This window comes from Formica exsecta, unplaced genomic scaffold (genome assembly GCF_003651465.1).
Source record: "Formica exsecta isolate Colony F162 unplaced genomic scaffold, ASM365146v1 scaffold299, whole genome shotgun sequence".
Lineage (NCBI taxonomy): Eukaryota > Metazoa > Arthropoda > Insecta > Hymenoptera > Formicidae > Formica > Formica exsecta.
The window spans coordinates 51,136-68,739 of NW_021850246.1; the positions used below are offsets into that span (position 1 = coordinate 51,136).

Below are 17,604 nucleotides of genomic sequence, written 5' to 3' on the forward strand. Positions count from 1 at the left end.
CGCGTTTATCGCTCAGCCGCGAGACGGTAGGAAAAGTCGTCGCAATATATATATATATATATATTACTGTCTCTAAAATATATTATTATAACATATATAATATATATGTGTATAATAGATTGCATATACAGTGTGTCCTAGATCACCCGTACACTCCTTTTCTTTCAAAACCTATGCATTTTAGAGAAAAACGTTTTGAACAAAAATTGTATGGTTTTGAGGGGGACATAAGATGGTGTCGTTGGTTTGACTTTGGATGGTATCGCTAAAGTCAAATCAAGGACACCTTTAATTTCTTAAATGGAATCCCTTATTTTTTATTGCATATTCTTGTAGCTCATCTCGAGAGTTTTCCAAAACATTATAATAAAGTATTTTTTCATGAAGTACCTTTTGAGTTATTTTATATTTTAATCTGACATATTTTGATATTAAAATTAAAATATTTCGTAAAATATTTAGTTTTCGATAATCTTACCGTAATACTTTTATGTACAGAATAATAACAATGACACCATCTTATGTTCCCTTCAAAACCATACAATTTTTGTTCAAAACATTTTTCTCTAAAATGCTTAGTTTTTGAAAGAAAAGGGGTGTACGGATCGTCTAGGACACCCTGTATAATACATTAATAATAGAAATTTATAAAAATTATCAAGTAAAGCAAATTTTAATGATAATTTGGCGGAAGGTACGATTCCAGCATATTTTTCATGTAGGGACATTCCTGAGACATAGCGTTGCACGCGCGATTTCAGCGGCTCGGCCGTCGAGCCTCGAACGGTTGTCGGGGCAATGGCAACGATAGGCGGCGCCTCCGATTTCGACCCGAAATGTGCAACTGAATCCGAGCACTGCTTTAAAGCTTCTGATGGGTCGAAACACATCGTAATTCTAGTAGATGCTTTCACTAGATTCACTAATCTGTTCCCAGTCAAGACAACCTAAAAAACTATAAAAAATCTATCTTACGTTTTTTCTGATCGAGATAACTCAGCAATTTTGGTTTCTGATAAAGTAACGGCATTCACTTCTTCGGAATTTTCAGATTTCGTTGGATCTCAAAACATTAAACATTGTTTGGTGGCTGTCGCAGCCCTATGGGCAAACGGCCTAGTTGAAAGAATTAACAGATTCTTAAAATTTTCCCTTAAAAAGGTCGTGAATGATCAGCTATTTTGTAATTCTCACATAGATACAATTCAATACGTTATTAACAACACGTATCACACAACATTAAAAGCTTCCCCTTCGAAACTACTTTTTGGATATGAACAGAGAAACCATTCCAATGCATGGTTAGCAAACTACCTTTTTAAATTGGCTGAAGTAGAGTTAGATCTCAATAAAGAAAGAGATGACGCCCGAAAAATTGCTGTTGAAGCAACAAACAAAATGAAAGAATACAATAAGTCGTACTATGACGAAAAACATACAAGGCTAACGATTTACAAGCCTGGTGATTTAGTACTAATTAGAAATTCTATCCTTAAACCTGGGGAAGACAGTAAATTAAAGCCATGTTATAAAGGTCCGTAGAGGATAGCCAAATCGCTTAACAAAAACCGCTATGTGGTTCAGGACATTCCGGGTTTCAATGTGATACAGAAACCTTATAACTCGATCTTGTCTACCGATTGTATGAAACTGTGGATTAAGCCTATCGACGATATTACCTAGTTATTAACGTGATATTTGTATTATAGTGTATAATAGTAGCATTTTGCGTTCTAATATTTTAAGTATTATTGTTAAGTATCTTTCTCTGTGATTTTGCCTTATGATTGTTTAATCTATGATTCCTATGATAAGCTTGTGATTCCTTCAGTATTAAGTTACCAAAGACTGAGATTTAAGTAATTTAAATAATTTTACCAAAGAATCTCGTTATTTGTTCACATTTATTACATCTAGAGTTTACAATATTGTCTAAGGAAATTATTATTTTCTTCATTTATTTACTACGAATTTTGTTTATCTAGTAAGCAATATGAGTAAACATTACATTTTAGTTTTATGACGTCCAAAGAAATTGTGATATTTTCTTATGTACCCGACGTTATCCATTACTTAAATATTAAATACCCTTTATAAATGCTAGTATATACAGAGTATTTCAAAACTATGTCAGAGATTTTAAGGGCGTATTCTAGGGGTCAAAGTAAAAAAAAGTTCCTATAAACATGGGTCCAAAAACACTTTCCTTTCGAGTTATAGCTCCCTAAAGTTGAGTTGCCTATGTGGCCGGCGTTCCGAACATTCTCAATTTGTTTTATCCCCGTTTTTCTCCGAAACAACTGACAAAAAATTTTAGGAATCGATGTTTTTATTCATTTTCGACACGACGAAAAATAAAAAAAGGCCATTTGAAAATTAGTACCCTCCCCATATCTCCCCTTCAAAATCGGACCAAATTGTCAAAACCACATAAAATTGAAGGTCACTATTAATTATTACGCTGTGCAAAATTTCAACGATCTATGAAAAATTCTCCGAGAGCTACAATAAATTTTCGATTTTTTCTCTCAACTTTAGGGGGTTATAACTCGGAGGGAAAGCATTTTTAGACCCATGTTTATAGGAACTTTTTTTCTTATTTTGACCCCTAGAATACGCTCTTACAATCTCTGACATAGTTTTGGAAACACCCTGTATATGTACAACTAATTATAAGTTTTATACTGTAACCATTAAGCCAAAGTTACATTGAATGTAAGATTCGCATTCGGGACGAATGCGGGTGGTCAGGAATGGCCGAGCTATAAGGATTATGTGGGAGTGAGTAAAATAACTAGATTTCGAGATTAAATTATAAAATATTTAATATCCAAGAACGATGTATACAAGATGAAAGACGGTAAACGAATGAATAAATGTTAAATGATTTGTTGTATGTTTTTACAAGTTGTTATGTAGAATGATTGATCAATAAATGAAATGAATGAAAATAGTTATAATTGTATTTAATGAAGTTGGTAACAAAATAGTTGGAAATATTGCCACAGGAACGCCACAGTACTTCCTTCCCAGCGACGTTCTACGTTGCGAATTTGACTTTCTCCTTTGGACCAGAATATGTTCTAAAGTGTTTTCCAGTTGTGAGATGGATTTGAAGGAGGAGAAGACGTCGTGATAACAAAATCAGTGCTTGTTTCTTTTGGTAGGAATGCTGGTTTAAGACGTTCAGTGGCCATATTGACAATTTTTCCTGAAAAATCAATTGCAAACAAATTATCATTAATTTTGTTAACTATACGAAAAGGACAGAATAAGGCGGTTGAAGAGATTTTTTAACTGCATCTTCTCAAATCCAAACATGAATCAAACAATCATATAAATTCTTATGAAAGAAAGGTGTTTTTTGTGATGATGTGCAGTTGGTCTTGACTTTATCTCTCTCATATGTATTCTATGTCTTTCTATGAAGATTTCAGGATCAGATGGAAAATCTTCAATGAAAAATTCTCCAGGAACTCTTAAAACAGATCCATAAAGCATTTCCGTTGGGGATGCATTTAAATCTTCTTTAAAGCAAGTGCGAAGTCCAAGTGAAACAGTTGGTAAGATTTCAATCCAATTTTCATTTACATGATACATAATAGCACTTTTCAATGTATGGTGCCATCGCTCCAGGATGCCATTAGAAGATGGGTGATAAGCTGAGGTTCTGATTCGCTCGCAATCTATTAGGTTGATGAGAGCTTTAAATAATGCAGCTTCAAACTGAGGACCTTGATTAGTTGTGATCGTTTGAGGAGCACCATATCTCGCAACCCAGTGCGATATAATATAAAATTATAAAAAGCTATATAAAAAGCTGTAGCTTAGAGGAATTTCCTCTGGCCATCTTGAAAATCTGTCAATCATAGTTAGGCAATAACAAAAATTTTGACAAGTAGGAAGAGGACCAATCAAATCTAAATAAATATGCTTAAAACGTTAATCCGGAATAGCAATCTTTTGAGGAAGATTCTTGATATGCTTTTGGATCTTGGCACGTTGACAAGACAGACAAGATCTAGCCCATTCTTTAATATCCTTCTTCATAGTTGGCCAAATAAATTTTTGTTGTATTAATTTACAGGTAGAACGACCACTTAAATGAAATAAACCATGAACAACATCAAATATTCTTCTACGAAGCTGTTGAAGTACATAAGGACGAATATTAACAGTGGAGCAGTCACAGAAAATGGGTGTAGTCGAACCAGTAAGAATAAGTTTTTGAAGCTTGAGGGAAGAATTAGTGAGAAATATTTTTAATTCTTCATTTTCTTTTTGTAATTCGGCTAACTCTTCCAGAGAAACTATGATTGGCATTGAAACGAATTCAATTCTTGAGAGGGAATCTGCAACTACATGTTGCTTACCAGAAATATGCTCGATGTTGGTTGAAAACTGAGCGATGAAATCAAGATGTCGGATCTGTCTGAGTGAAGCTTTATCTAATTTTTGTTGAAAAGCACAAATTAGAGGTTTGTGATCTATCCGAATAAGAATCTGACGTCTTTCAAGCATGTATCTAAAATGTTTGATGGCTAAATAAATACCAAAAAGTTCGTGATCGTAAGTACTGTAATTGCGTTGAATGTCATCTAATTTCTTTTAGAAAAAAAGCAATTGGTTTGTTAATCTCATCAATTATTTGTTTTAAGGATGCACCTGCTGCCAAATCCAATGCGTCACAAGTGAGGATAAGAGGAAGCTGATAGTCGAAGCTGGATGTGCTACCCAGACAGCAAAGTCTGTTCGAACAGATTTTGCCAAACGTCTGCTACAAATTTATGTCAGCAGAAAAACTGCAGATTGTGTACAAAATCTGTTACATCAGATAATGATAGCAGATTGTCAACAGAAATGTTACAAAATCTGCTGACATAATTTGACAGCAGATCAGTAGCAGAAACCGAGCAGGATTTGCACGGAATTATTATAGCAGATTGGCAGCAGAAACTGAGCAAGATCTGCGCAACGCAGTTTGATGTCAGATTGGCGGCAGAAACCGAACAGAATCTGTCGTCATAATTTGCTTGCTTGCTTAGGTATAAGGTTGGCTCCGGCGAATACTCGCCATACGGCCATAAACAGGTTATAGATATATATAAAGGATAATGTAAGAGTAGTTGTGTTTATATGTAGGTTCTTCTTAGAGAAAGAGAGAAGGAAGGAATTTTTGGGAGGTGATAGGAAAGTAAAAATGAGAAAGCGCAGGCCAGGGTCGAGTCGGGAATCGAACCCGAGATCTCCGGGATGTGAGTCAAGCGCGCTAGGCACTGAGCTACCGGAGGCCTCAGTCGTCATAATTTAAATGGAATAGCGGCATTTAAATGCTTCATTCATTTACATTGTTCATTTCACTTACTAAAAGATAATAAATAAGGTGTATAATGTATGTAATATATATTTGTTTTATTAGAACATAAAATGTTTAATTTCTTGTAACAAATTTCAAAAGATTACACATACAGATATTATAAAAGAATTTATATAAATAACTTAGTATAGTAGGCTGTAAATATAAAATAATATTAACGAATGATGAGACGGGCAACTAAGAGCCGATGCGCTGGGTGAAGGGCGCCAAATTGTATAATTCCGTGAATCTCATGTGAATTATATTTATTAAACGTTTCGGTCCGAAATTTGGACCATTTTCAGTAACTGTGTAACAAAATTATAAATAATAAGATATCAATATAAAAGGAACTTACATAAATGTGTGTTAATTTTGTTCTTCCCAAAGACATTGCCTGTAGAATATCAGGTTCTTTCGCAATATCCTTCATGAGAAAAAGTAATTCGGATTACAAAAGATTACGATTTACAAGTTATAAAGTTTATTTTTAATATCTCTGCGCATATCCATAATGCTAAAAAAATTTGTATTTGTAAAAAAAATGATTAAAAATTGTGGATAAATGACATATGTACATTTAATAAGTTATGCATGGTTTTTAATCATTAACGAAGTTCAAAAAAGAAAACACACATTAAACATATAAGTATACATATACAATCTGAAACGCGCGTAAAACTATTTTATATGTAAATGTATGTACAATACGCGTGTTAGTTTAAAAATAAAAAGCCATCAATAAATACTTAATAAACTTAATATAATAAATATTATACTTATATTTATATGTATAATAATACTTATATAAATAACTTAGTATAGTAGGCTGTAAATATAAAATAATATTAACGAATGATGAGACGGGCAACTAAGAGCCGATGCGCTGGGTGAAGGGCGCCAAATTGTATAATTCCGCGAATCTCATGTGAATTATATTTATTAAACGTTTATCGTCGGTCCGAAATTTGGACCATCTTCAGTAACTGTGTAACAAAATTATAAATAATAAGATAACGAAGTTCAAAAAAGAAAACACACATTAAACATATAAGTACATATACAATCTGAAACGCGCGTAAAACCATTTTATATGTATATATACTATTAGTTTAAAAATAAAAAGACATCAATAAATACTTAATAAACTTAATATAATAAATATTATACTTATATTTATATGTATAATAATACATAAACTTCAATTGATCTGTATCATTTTGTAGATTTAAACTGTTCTTTTGGAGTTTGATATAAATCATTTCAGATATCAATCTTTTCCCTAAAATCGGTTTATCATCCAAGATATCCTTCCTCCATACTTAACGTCGTGCTTAAAACTTTTAACTCGCTTCACCCAAAATTACAATTCACGTTGGAGGAGGGAGTCAATAATCGACTAAATTTCCTCGATGTCACCATTATTACTAATAATGGTGTGGTCGAGTTTGATTGGCTTCACAAACCTACATTTTCAGGGAGATATCTCAACTTTGAATCACAACATCCATTTTGTCATAAAAAAGGCACGATCATTTGTCTTGTGGACAGAGCCTTTCATTTGTCTCATCCAAGATATCACAAGAAAAACTTTGAATTCGTAATCAACACCCTATTAGAAAACGGATATCCATTGACTTTGATTTTTAATGTAATCAACGAACGCTTGAAGAAACTTTTTTTAAAAAATCATGACAATCATTTTAACTCTCATAACAATGACACAAACAATGACGAAACAAATAATAACGAAAAATGCTCCTATTTTAATATTCCATACGTGGCTGGTGTCGCAGATCAATTTAAACTTGTGACAAAAAACTCAAACATTAAACTTTCATACACGGGGATTAATAATCTTGAACGTTTTATAAAAGTACATAAGGACAAACTAATCACAGAATCACGTAACAATGTGGTATATAAAATTTCCTGTAGAGACTGCGATGCATCGTACGTCGGACAGACTTGCAGACTTTTAAAGACCAGAATTAACGAACATTACCGCCATATACTCCGTAATACACAACAACATTCGGTGATTACGGATCATAGACAATTAGGCCACGAATTTAATTGGACTAAAATTGATATCTTGGATGATGAACCGATTTTAGGGAAAATATTGATATCTGAAATGATTTATATCAAACGCCAAAAGAACAGTTTAAATCTACAAAACGATACAGATCAATTGGACAAAAAATATTTTCCAATAATAGACAGCATGGAAAAAATTTAAGCTTCCACGATATTATGTTTATTGTGTATACTTCGATCGTTAACCTTGTGCCTTGGAAAATCACACGTCAGTAATATCGTTACTGTTGACAAGTGCGGCTCGCTCGACACGCTCCTGACATTACTCTTATTTGTCTAAGTACGTACGTCCACTTTTATGTAAGTTCCTTTTATATTGATATCTTATTATTTATAATTTTGTTACACAGTTACTGAAGATGGTCCAAATTGCGGACCGAAACGTTTAATAAATATAATTCACATGAGATTCACAGAATTATACAATTTGGCGCCTTTCACCCAGCGCATCGGCTCTTAGTTGCCCTTCTCATCATTCGTTAAACTTATATAAATAATATACTTAATAATAATATAATTTGACAAAATTTATAGATTAGATAATTATGTTTGTCGTAACCCGACCAATTTCTCAATATATTAAAAGATAAAACAATAAAGTTAAACAGAAAAGATTAAGAAAGAGCTGAGTAAAGCAATGCATTAAAATTAGAAAAGAGATCAAGGAAAAGTAATTAAGAAAGAATAAAAGATTATTAATAAAATAAAAGTAAGATACGTGACTAAAGAGAAGGAAGTCACGGTCAAGTTCTCTTGATAATAAAAGGTCTATATAATTGTATTATATCTATATATATTACATAGTATATATATGTAGATATATAATTAATATAAAAAAATAAATAATTCAACAATATGGTCCGATAATGCGGTAAAGTTTCCCGCCATATGATTATCTAGGTGGAATCCATATTGGATTGGCCAAAGCTCGTGATTGATCACACAGCGGTCGCAGCCTTACCGGAATTTTCACAGGCCGCTCTCTTGAATTTCTCGATCATTCTGAGTTCAACCGTTGCGGCAATAATTAGTGTGAACGAAGAATATAATAGTGATTTGAGATTCTGCAGGATTCGTAGCTACGTACATCGTTTGCAGCAGACGTCATTGAGGAGATACGTAAATATAGAAAGAATTGAATTAAAATCATTTATTTCGCGAAAATCGTTGTACAATTTATCTGTGAGACAACGAAGTAGGGTTATGTTCGAAATACAGAACCGTTTACGATATGGTCCAAAACGTTTACAATATCGTTCAAAATACAATATTGCCGATGAAAATAATCATGATGTTCAAAATATTTCTATTCCGTTAGTTACCGAATGTAGCTCTTTTACAAATGATTGTAATTATAAGCGCGATGCAACTTTGGAAGATGATGCACAGTTATATCATCTTTTAACGATACTCCCATTGAGCCATCTTTTCGCGAACGTTTAGCGTCTTGCTTCGTAGATAATAATTTAACGCATATTCAAGGTAATAGCATATTATCTCTTCTTCGAACACATCCCTGCTTTTTTACCTTGCCCAAAGATATAAGAACACTTCTTGATACACCACATAGACGTGTTGTCGTTTCTGATGTAGAACCGGGAGAATATGTCCATTTTGATCTTGAAGCAGGGATTATTCAACATCTTTCAAATATTCCAATCGCATCTATTGTTAATTATTTAGAACTTGATTTCAATACAGATGGATGTAGTTTAGATAAATCAGGTAATATTCAACTGTGGCCCATTCAATGTAGAATTGTCAACATACAGCGGACAAGGCCAATAGTAGTGGGAATTTATAAAAGTGCACAAAAACCATGCAACCCTAATACTTTCTTGAAACAATTTATTGCAGATATTACAAGAATCATGTCCAACGGAGAAATTAATTTTCATGGCAATAAAGTGCCAATACGACTAAGATGTTTTATAGCTGACGCAACAGCTCGAGCTTTTATTCTTAATCATTGTAGTCATGTGTCTTCGCATCCTTGTTCCAAGTGTAAATTCTCTGGTGTACGCTGTAAAGGTCGCTATGTCTTCAATGGTATAAATCATTCTCTTTGAACCAATGAGGAATATGTGAGATGTATAGATGAAGATCATCATAAAGAGGGTAAGAGCCCATTTTCATTGCTTTCTATAGGGATAGTTTCATAAACACCTTTTGAGTATATGCATCTGGTGTGTTTGGGCGTCATAAAAAAAATTTTGTCTGCATGGATATGTGGAAAATATTCACGTCTGTCAAAATTATCAGGAAGATCCATTTCTATTATATCTGCAAGACTGAATAATCTTAAAGAATATTGTCCGTCAGATTTTGCAAGACGCCCTAGATCTCTTAATATTATATGTGTTCTAAATATAAAGCGACAGAATTTCGTCAATTTCTGCTTTATACAGGACCAGTTGTAACATATGGTTTATTAGACGAGAGATTGTACAAGCACTTTTTATTTTTACATCTGGCAATAAGAATCTTAGTTTCTAATTCATCATCAAGACAGTTTTTGAATTTTGCAGAGCTTGCGCTACAAAAATTTGTTCATCGAAGTGATACTCTTTATGGTCCAACCTTCGATACTTATAATGTCCATGGCCTTCTTCATCTTATCGATGATGTGAGACATTTCGGCAGTTTAAATTCATTTTCTACATTTCCTTATGAAAATAACATGTCCATTTTCAGAAAATATTGTAGAAAACCGGGTTTACCTCTTCAACAATTTTTCAAAAGAATGAAAGAGATTGAAATTCACGGAACAATCGATGTTTGTGCCATTGATTCACCCATTCGTGTATCCGCATTGTATAATAATGATGGTGTTACGTACGGTGGACTCTACGATTTTTCTTTCACGTAATATTAAACGCCTATGCTCTGGAACTCTTGGCACTTAGCATAAACAATAAACTAAAGGAATATCTAGCAGGCGAGACTAATATTTCAGAATCTAAGCCATGCGTGATAAATATTCGAACAAAGATCCTCTAAAAGACCAAGAATTTTAAACAGCAACTAAAAGATACTCGAACCATGAGAAGGCTCGAAATCTAAACAGTACGCATGCAAGAGACAAATAAATAGATCAAATAATATTTTTTCTTGGAAGTCCTCTAGTGAAAAAGCGTTACGGGAAGAGTCTCGAATAAAGGCCCTTCTAAGAACTAGAGTGATATCTTATAGATGTAACTATGATCCGCGACTGAAACTCGCGACATTCGACACCACGTGCTCGCCTGCTAGACCACCCTTGCGCGTTATCTGCTTGAGATAAAACTCAAGTGAATAATAAAACTGTCAATTTGGCCGATCATGGCGGACTCTCCAGTGGGCGAGACTTATTTTTTAAAAACAAAAGCAATAGGCGCAACCTCTTAGACCTTCTTTTGGAAGGGAGACGCCCTCAACTCATGAAAAGGACACCATTTTAAAGATTAATTCGTTAAAAAAGAATATTGCTTGCCTAATGGAGAGGATACGCGAAGAGACGCCAAGATTCGACGTACGCGAAATCCTCCCTCAGAAAAATCAGTTTGTCTTCGCCTCTCGATCCGAAGCCTTCTACCGAGTCTGCTTTTAACTTTCAATCAACTTTCAATTTTTGTCTTCAGTTTCCGATGCAGTAAATACTCAATTCTTAATCTCCACGGTTCCTTTTTCTTTCTTCGCGCCTCTTACAGTTGTGCGAGTGCAGAGTGCGGTTTCCCATACAATCGAAAGACTTAGAATATCATTGGTGATAAGTGATATTCAATGTCAAGTGAATTAACATCACAATCAACATTACAACTGAACGAATCTCCGAGCCACCCTTTCCGCACAGCCGAGTCCACGAGATAGACCTTGGTTCGCTTATCCAACGAAATTTTTTAATTCGTCATTTTCGCACATAACAAGTTGTGAGTTCACTAAATATTTTCTATTCTTTTCTTGTTTTTTTACTCTTATATCATTTCCTCATCCTCCTTTCCTTCCTCCCAAAGGAAACAGTTTGTTGCTAATAATTTGAATCTTTAATTAGTATCCATACATAAATATTTATTAGTTGTATTATTAAATTATCTCTGCTTATTAAACATTTGTATCTCCTCTCCTTTGAACCTTTTCTCTTTCGCGAGTCCTTAAGTTTGATTAGTCGAGATCTTGATAACTGTCAAGATTGGCATTCATGCTTATTTGCTAGACTCAAGTGAATCTTCTTTCCATTTCGCGAGTTCTTAAGTTTGATTAGCCGAGATCTTGATAACTGTCAAGATCGGCATTCTCGCTTATTACTAGACTCAAGCGAACCTTCTTTCCCTTTCGCAAATCCTTAAGTTTAATTACCCGAAATCTTGATAACTGTCAAGATTGGCATTCTCGTTTATTGCTAGACTCAAGTAATCTTTTCCCTTTCGCGGGTCCCCAAGTGTGATTAGCCGAGATCTTGACGTAATGTCATGGTTGGCATTCATGCTTAGCCGCCAGATCTGAAGGAAAACCTTTTTCCATCATTTCTATAGTAACCCCCATTATTGTAATTTCTATATTAATTTTTTTTATTAAGATTTGTTTTATTTAAAATATAAAATTTTATTTTATTTTATTTTTCTGATTCCTTTAAAAATAATTCTCGAACTGTTTCTTTTAATTAACAGGTAAATCTTTACTAATCCTGATATATGTTTCTTAGTAGAAATCACGAAACAAATCTTCAAACCTATGTCTGCGAAACATTTTAAAGTCTTGGCGAAAACCGCGAAGAATAGGAAAGAATCGAACGATACGGAAACTTCTGGCTCGGGCGTCCGCGAATTAATAATTTTTCTATCCTCATCATTCTATTCACACTTTTATTTCATGTAATTTTTCTAAAACTATTTATTGTAAATTTCCAACCGGAATTTAAATTTTAGTTTCCCCGTTTAATTCCGGTTGATGTGTCCTCCGTATTTATTGTAACACCCGCGAGAACATAATTTTCCTTTACCTACATTCACGCACACGAATATAATTACACATTAGAATTTAAGAAAATGTATTTTATAAATAAGATTTCGTAAATAGAATTAAATGTTCCTTTATTAAATTTTATCTTTTTTTTTTTAATCATTTATTTTCATTTTTTTGAATAAATGTAACGTTAAATTTTAAATTCGAGTAATTCATTAACCCAACCTCCTTCCTGTTATTCGAAATCGCACAAAGTCCCGTCCCGTGTAATAAGGATTCAGTTCCTTTACCAGAAAAGGGACCACCGAGCGAACGGCCTTTCGATAGAGTAAGAGCGACCCTTCTGGTCGTTGACCTATCTGGGGCCCTGGTCTGTTCGTTCGACTCTAGGACACGCATCGTCTAGCGTTTGTCTAGAGGTAAGTAGGTTACGCCCTCCCGCTGACTCTTCCTTTCATTGAGTCTGGACGTAACAATGGTAATTGTCATCAATATCGTAAAATTAAATTTAACGGAAGATTGTTGAGTATAGATGTACGTGATAATTGCTGTATCTTGCATAATGGATTTATTTGCATCTTCTGCAATATTACTTTAGACAATAATTTGTATTGTTTGGCAGTCAGAAAAATTTTAGATTGAAGATTTTTATGACATTGATGTATTATCTTCGGCACTTCAAATATATAAATGTTCCATGTTGAGCAGTGAAATCTTTTATATTAATCTGGATGAAGTTTATGCTAAATGTTATAGAGCGCCTTTCTGGAATTCTACATCGATGGATAATAGTGACAGTGACGAAGAAGATAATTCGCTTCGATACATTGTTGCTGTTATTGCACATAGCGAGAAAGCGTAAGATATATTTTTGCGAAAATCTTTGACAAGCCTTTGTAAAGGATTAAAGGATAATGGTTCTCTTTTCTGCATGAATCTTTACGATATTTTATTCTCTTGTTTACTTTCTTAATCTGTTTCTCTTCTCTTTCTAAATGTTTGCTAGTTTGAAAAGTACAATATCATCATAATCTTTTTCGCATTAATCTTCTATCCTTGTTGTTGTTTTCTTTTGCTGCTTTCAAGAGATACATAATGTATACTATGTATTTCCATTAATTACACACACACAATATGGATATTTACAACAGGATAATTTTCTTAATAGCTTACCTAGAGTTGTGTGCAATTTGAATATTTTAAACAGTTTCTGAGTTTAAATTTTATATAATATTATTTATATTTTAACATTTAATAATTTTTTGTATTTTAATCAAATACTATGTATATTGTTTTATGTTATATATATTGTTTTATAATCGATATATCTATATTTTTTTTTACAAGCACATGGACGGCCGACCGAAGCGCACTGTTGCGAAACCTTCCCGCTATCAGACCACTTCCTCCGATGAATCACCGAAACGGAAAAAGATTCCATCAAAGAACATCACGACTGGAGACATCGACAATGATATTGGTCATTTGAGAAGAATTTTGGATAATCCAGATAATTCTATCGAGGATTTGGATGAGAATAATTTTAATACTAATATTTACATACAAGAGCACTCAGACACACAATCACATATTCCTACCCATATGCAACCATAAACAAATATTCCAGCTTATACACCCACTATAACACCTTTAACATATGCACACACTTCCACAAACATTCAACCTTATTCATCCACTGTAACATCTTTAACATCACATCCACACACATTTACAAACATTCAACCTTATTCATCCACTGTAACATCTTTAACATCACATCCACACACATCTACAAACATTCAACCTTAATCATCTATTGTAACATCTTTAACATCACATCCATACACATCCACAAACATTGAACCTTATTCATCCACTATAACTTCTTTAACACCACATCCACATACATCACATCCACATACATCTATTCACGCCAATACATCACACTTGATACATACATTGCCCGCACATTCTTCTAATTTGGCCAATCATCATACAAATAATACATATTAGTTTCAGAATCATTTAAAAACATGGCCGGCACAGGAAAATACTCAGGTAAACGAGTATCAGGTAGCACGCGCTAAAATCCCACGGTCTACAGAAGAAACGGACTACAATCGGTAAATTTGTACATATTTATAGAAATAGTGATTTCTAAATAAATATATTTGCAAGAATGTAAACGTAACTCATAAACGTACAATGTTCACAGGATAACGCAGGAAAAATTGAGCAGCATTGATGCCGAGCTCAAGTAAGTAAATCACATGTATCTATTAACACATGATCTCTGTAATATAGATGCTTTTATTATTAGGTGTACAAATAATTTTCCGCCGTTTGACAAAAGTTGGCGCCACCAGTAAGTTATGGTTAAAATTGTCAGATGTAAAACGTCCTTATCGTAAGATTGGACATCAGTCAATAACATAACCTTAAAATATTAGTGATTTTTTATCAGTATAATATATTCTTTTGTGTGCGAAAATGTCGAGTTTTGAGCCGAATAAGCGTCATTTGCGGGAACTTTTGATTTACTTCTTCAATTTGAAGAAATCTGCAGCTGAGGCGTATCGATTGCTTGTAGAAGCATATGGTGAGGCTGCCTTAAGTGAGAGAAGTTGTCGTGAGTGGTTTCAAAAGAGAGAGAGAGAGAGAGTTTAAGAACGGTGAATTTGACATCGAAGACAAAGAACGTAGCGGAAGGCCGAAAGTGTATGAAGACGCGAAATTGGAAGCATTATTGGATCAAGATTCGTGCCAAACGCAAGAAGAACTTGCACTAACATTGGGAGTGACTCAACAAGCAATTTCACATCGGTTGAAATCATTGGGATTGATTCAAAAACAAGGAAATTGGGTTCCATATGAACTGACGCCGAGAAACGTTGAACGCCGATTGTTAACATGTGAAATGCTGCTGGCCAGGCATAAACGAAAGGGTTTTCTGCACCGTATAGTCACTGGTGATGAAAAATGGATCCACTATGATAATCCAAAAAGGAAGAAATCATGGGGACCACCTGCCCATACTTCAACATCTACAGCTAAGCCAAATATTCATGGAAAAAAACTCTTGTTATGCATTTGGTGGGATCAGCTTGGTGTCGTGTATTATGAGTTGCTCAAACCGAACGAAACCATTACTGGGGCTGTCTACCGAACACAATTGATGAGATTGAGTCGAGCACTCAAGGAAAAGCGCGCCCACTACTCCAGACACGACAAAGTTGATAATGCTCGTCCACATGTTGCGGCACCGGTAAAAACCTATTTGGAAATACTCAATTGGGAAGTTTTACCCCACCCGCCGTATTCACCAGACATTGCTCCTTCTGATTTCCACATGTTTAGATCGATGGCGCATGGCCTGTCTGAGCAACACTTCACATCATATGAAGATACCAAAAATTGGGTCGATTCGTGGATAGCCTCAAAAGATGAAGCATTCTTCCGACGCGGTATCCGTATGCTGCCAGAAAGATGGGAAAAAGTAGTGGCAAGCGATGGACAATACTTCAAATAAAACATTAGGTTCCGTTCTTTCACAATAAATGCCCAATTTTTGATAAAAAACGGCGGAAACTTATTTGTACACCTAATATATTTTATTTATAGAAGAATGAATGGTTTGCTGCACAACCTCCTAAGATGCGTGCAAAGCAACAATGACCGTAATCGCGTACCGCGTAAGCCAGCCTGTTTGCCCATATCATCCGTGGCCGAGATGGATGCTTTTGAGACTATCAATGATAATGATTATCGTGAAGTTGTAAGTAAACAAATATAAAAACTTTCTGTCGTCTGTATGAAATATGCATTAATATTATTTTTCAATACTTTGTGTGTGCCTAGGTGAATTATTTCAAATACATCGGCGGATTCAATTTGAAGGAAGCAGTAAGTCTGTGCCTGAAAGAGGGATTAAAGGACTCAGTAACGCCGTCATTTACCTGGTGGGGTCGCGAAGAAAATCAACGACCGTTATTCAATACCCGCTTTATTATTTCAATTTATGGTACAATCTCTTTATTTTTCAGCATATATCTAACATTAATATTGTATTATATATAATATTTATATTATGTATATTTATATTACGATTATTTATATTATGTGTTAATAATAATGTAATTATTGTGTTTCTTTTTCAGAGGCGGTGAGCAGCAATCACTATTTTGATAAGCCCACTCAGTCAGAATTCCAACGTCAGATACGAGAAGCCCTTAGTAGCCCAATCGGGATGTACATTTGAAATTGCATTAATTAATTGCAGCAATTTTCTTTTTCTATTCGTTCGAGGAGGTCATTAGTAGTCTAAATCCAGATTTTCGGGACTCCACCCTTGTTGCTTCAGCCGCCATCTTGAATTTAAGGGTGAATTTGTTTTTATTAAATAACTTGCTTATTTTCAACTCTAGACTAAAAATGGTAATAACCAAACTTGTAGAAAATTAAATTCTCTACAACTTTGGTTATTAGCATTTTTTGTCTACGATCGATATTTTTCGACTAAGCGATAGAGCGGCCAAGGAGAGATGCAGGAGTAAGGCGCATATGCGAGGCATACGACGCGCAGACAATCACAGGCGTAATTTTTGGAAGGATGACGATCCGGAATAGATCTAAGAAGAAGAGATCCAAGCAAATGAATAAGGATGCGTAAAATGAGTAAGGATGCGTAAGACGCGCAGACGATCTTTATAGAAAGATAAGTAATATTTTTTTTTTATTTTTCTATCTTTTCACATAAAATTCTTTAATTTCATATATAAATTTAATTTTATATATTTTGATTTGTATTTCTTTGTTATTTTTATGTGTAGCTTTTTTTCAGCAGACTTCGCTGTGGTCGTGAAGAAAGGCACTTTTCAGTGCCAATTTTATAAACATAACGTTGAAACATTGTTGGCATATTAATCGGCACTTTTCAGTGCCATTTAAATGTTTATTGCCAAACATCCTTCGTATATTAATCAGCACTTTTCAGTGCCATTTAAACATTTATTGCGGAGCATATCGTTGCATATTAATCGGCACTTTTCAGTGCTAAAATATTTTTATTCTTCTCCATACGCATGTCTTAATTTTTATTTTGTTGCCAGGTTGCTTCGATGATCAAGGAGATCTTTGGAATCCGGCTGCATATTGCGTCTTCCTAGCAGAAATGTTGCTCCGCAACGGATATTATATATATATATATA

At 34.2% G+C, this 17,604-nt stretch overlaps 1 pseudogene; it reads left to right on the forward strand.

Annotated features, from left to right (window-relative positions):
• The window catches only part of LOC115237508, a 24,573-nt pseudogene extending 7,517 nt beyond the window's left edge, over nt 1–17,056 (forward strand).
• The last annotated feature ends 548 nt before the right edge of the window (nt 17,057–17,604 follow it).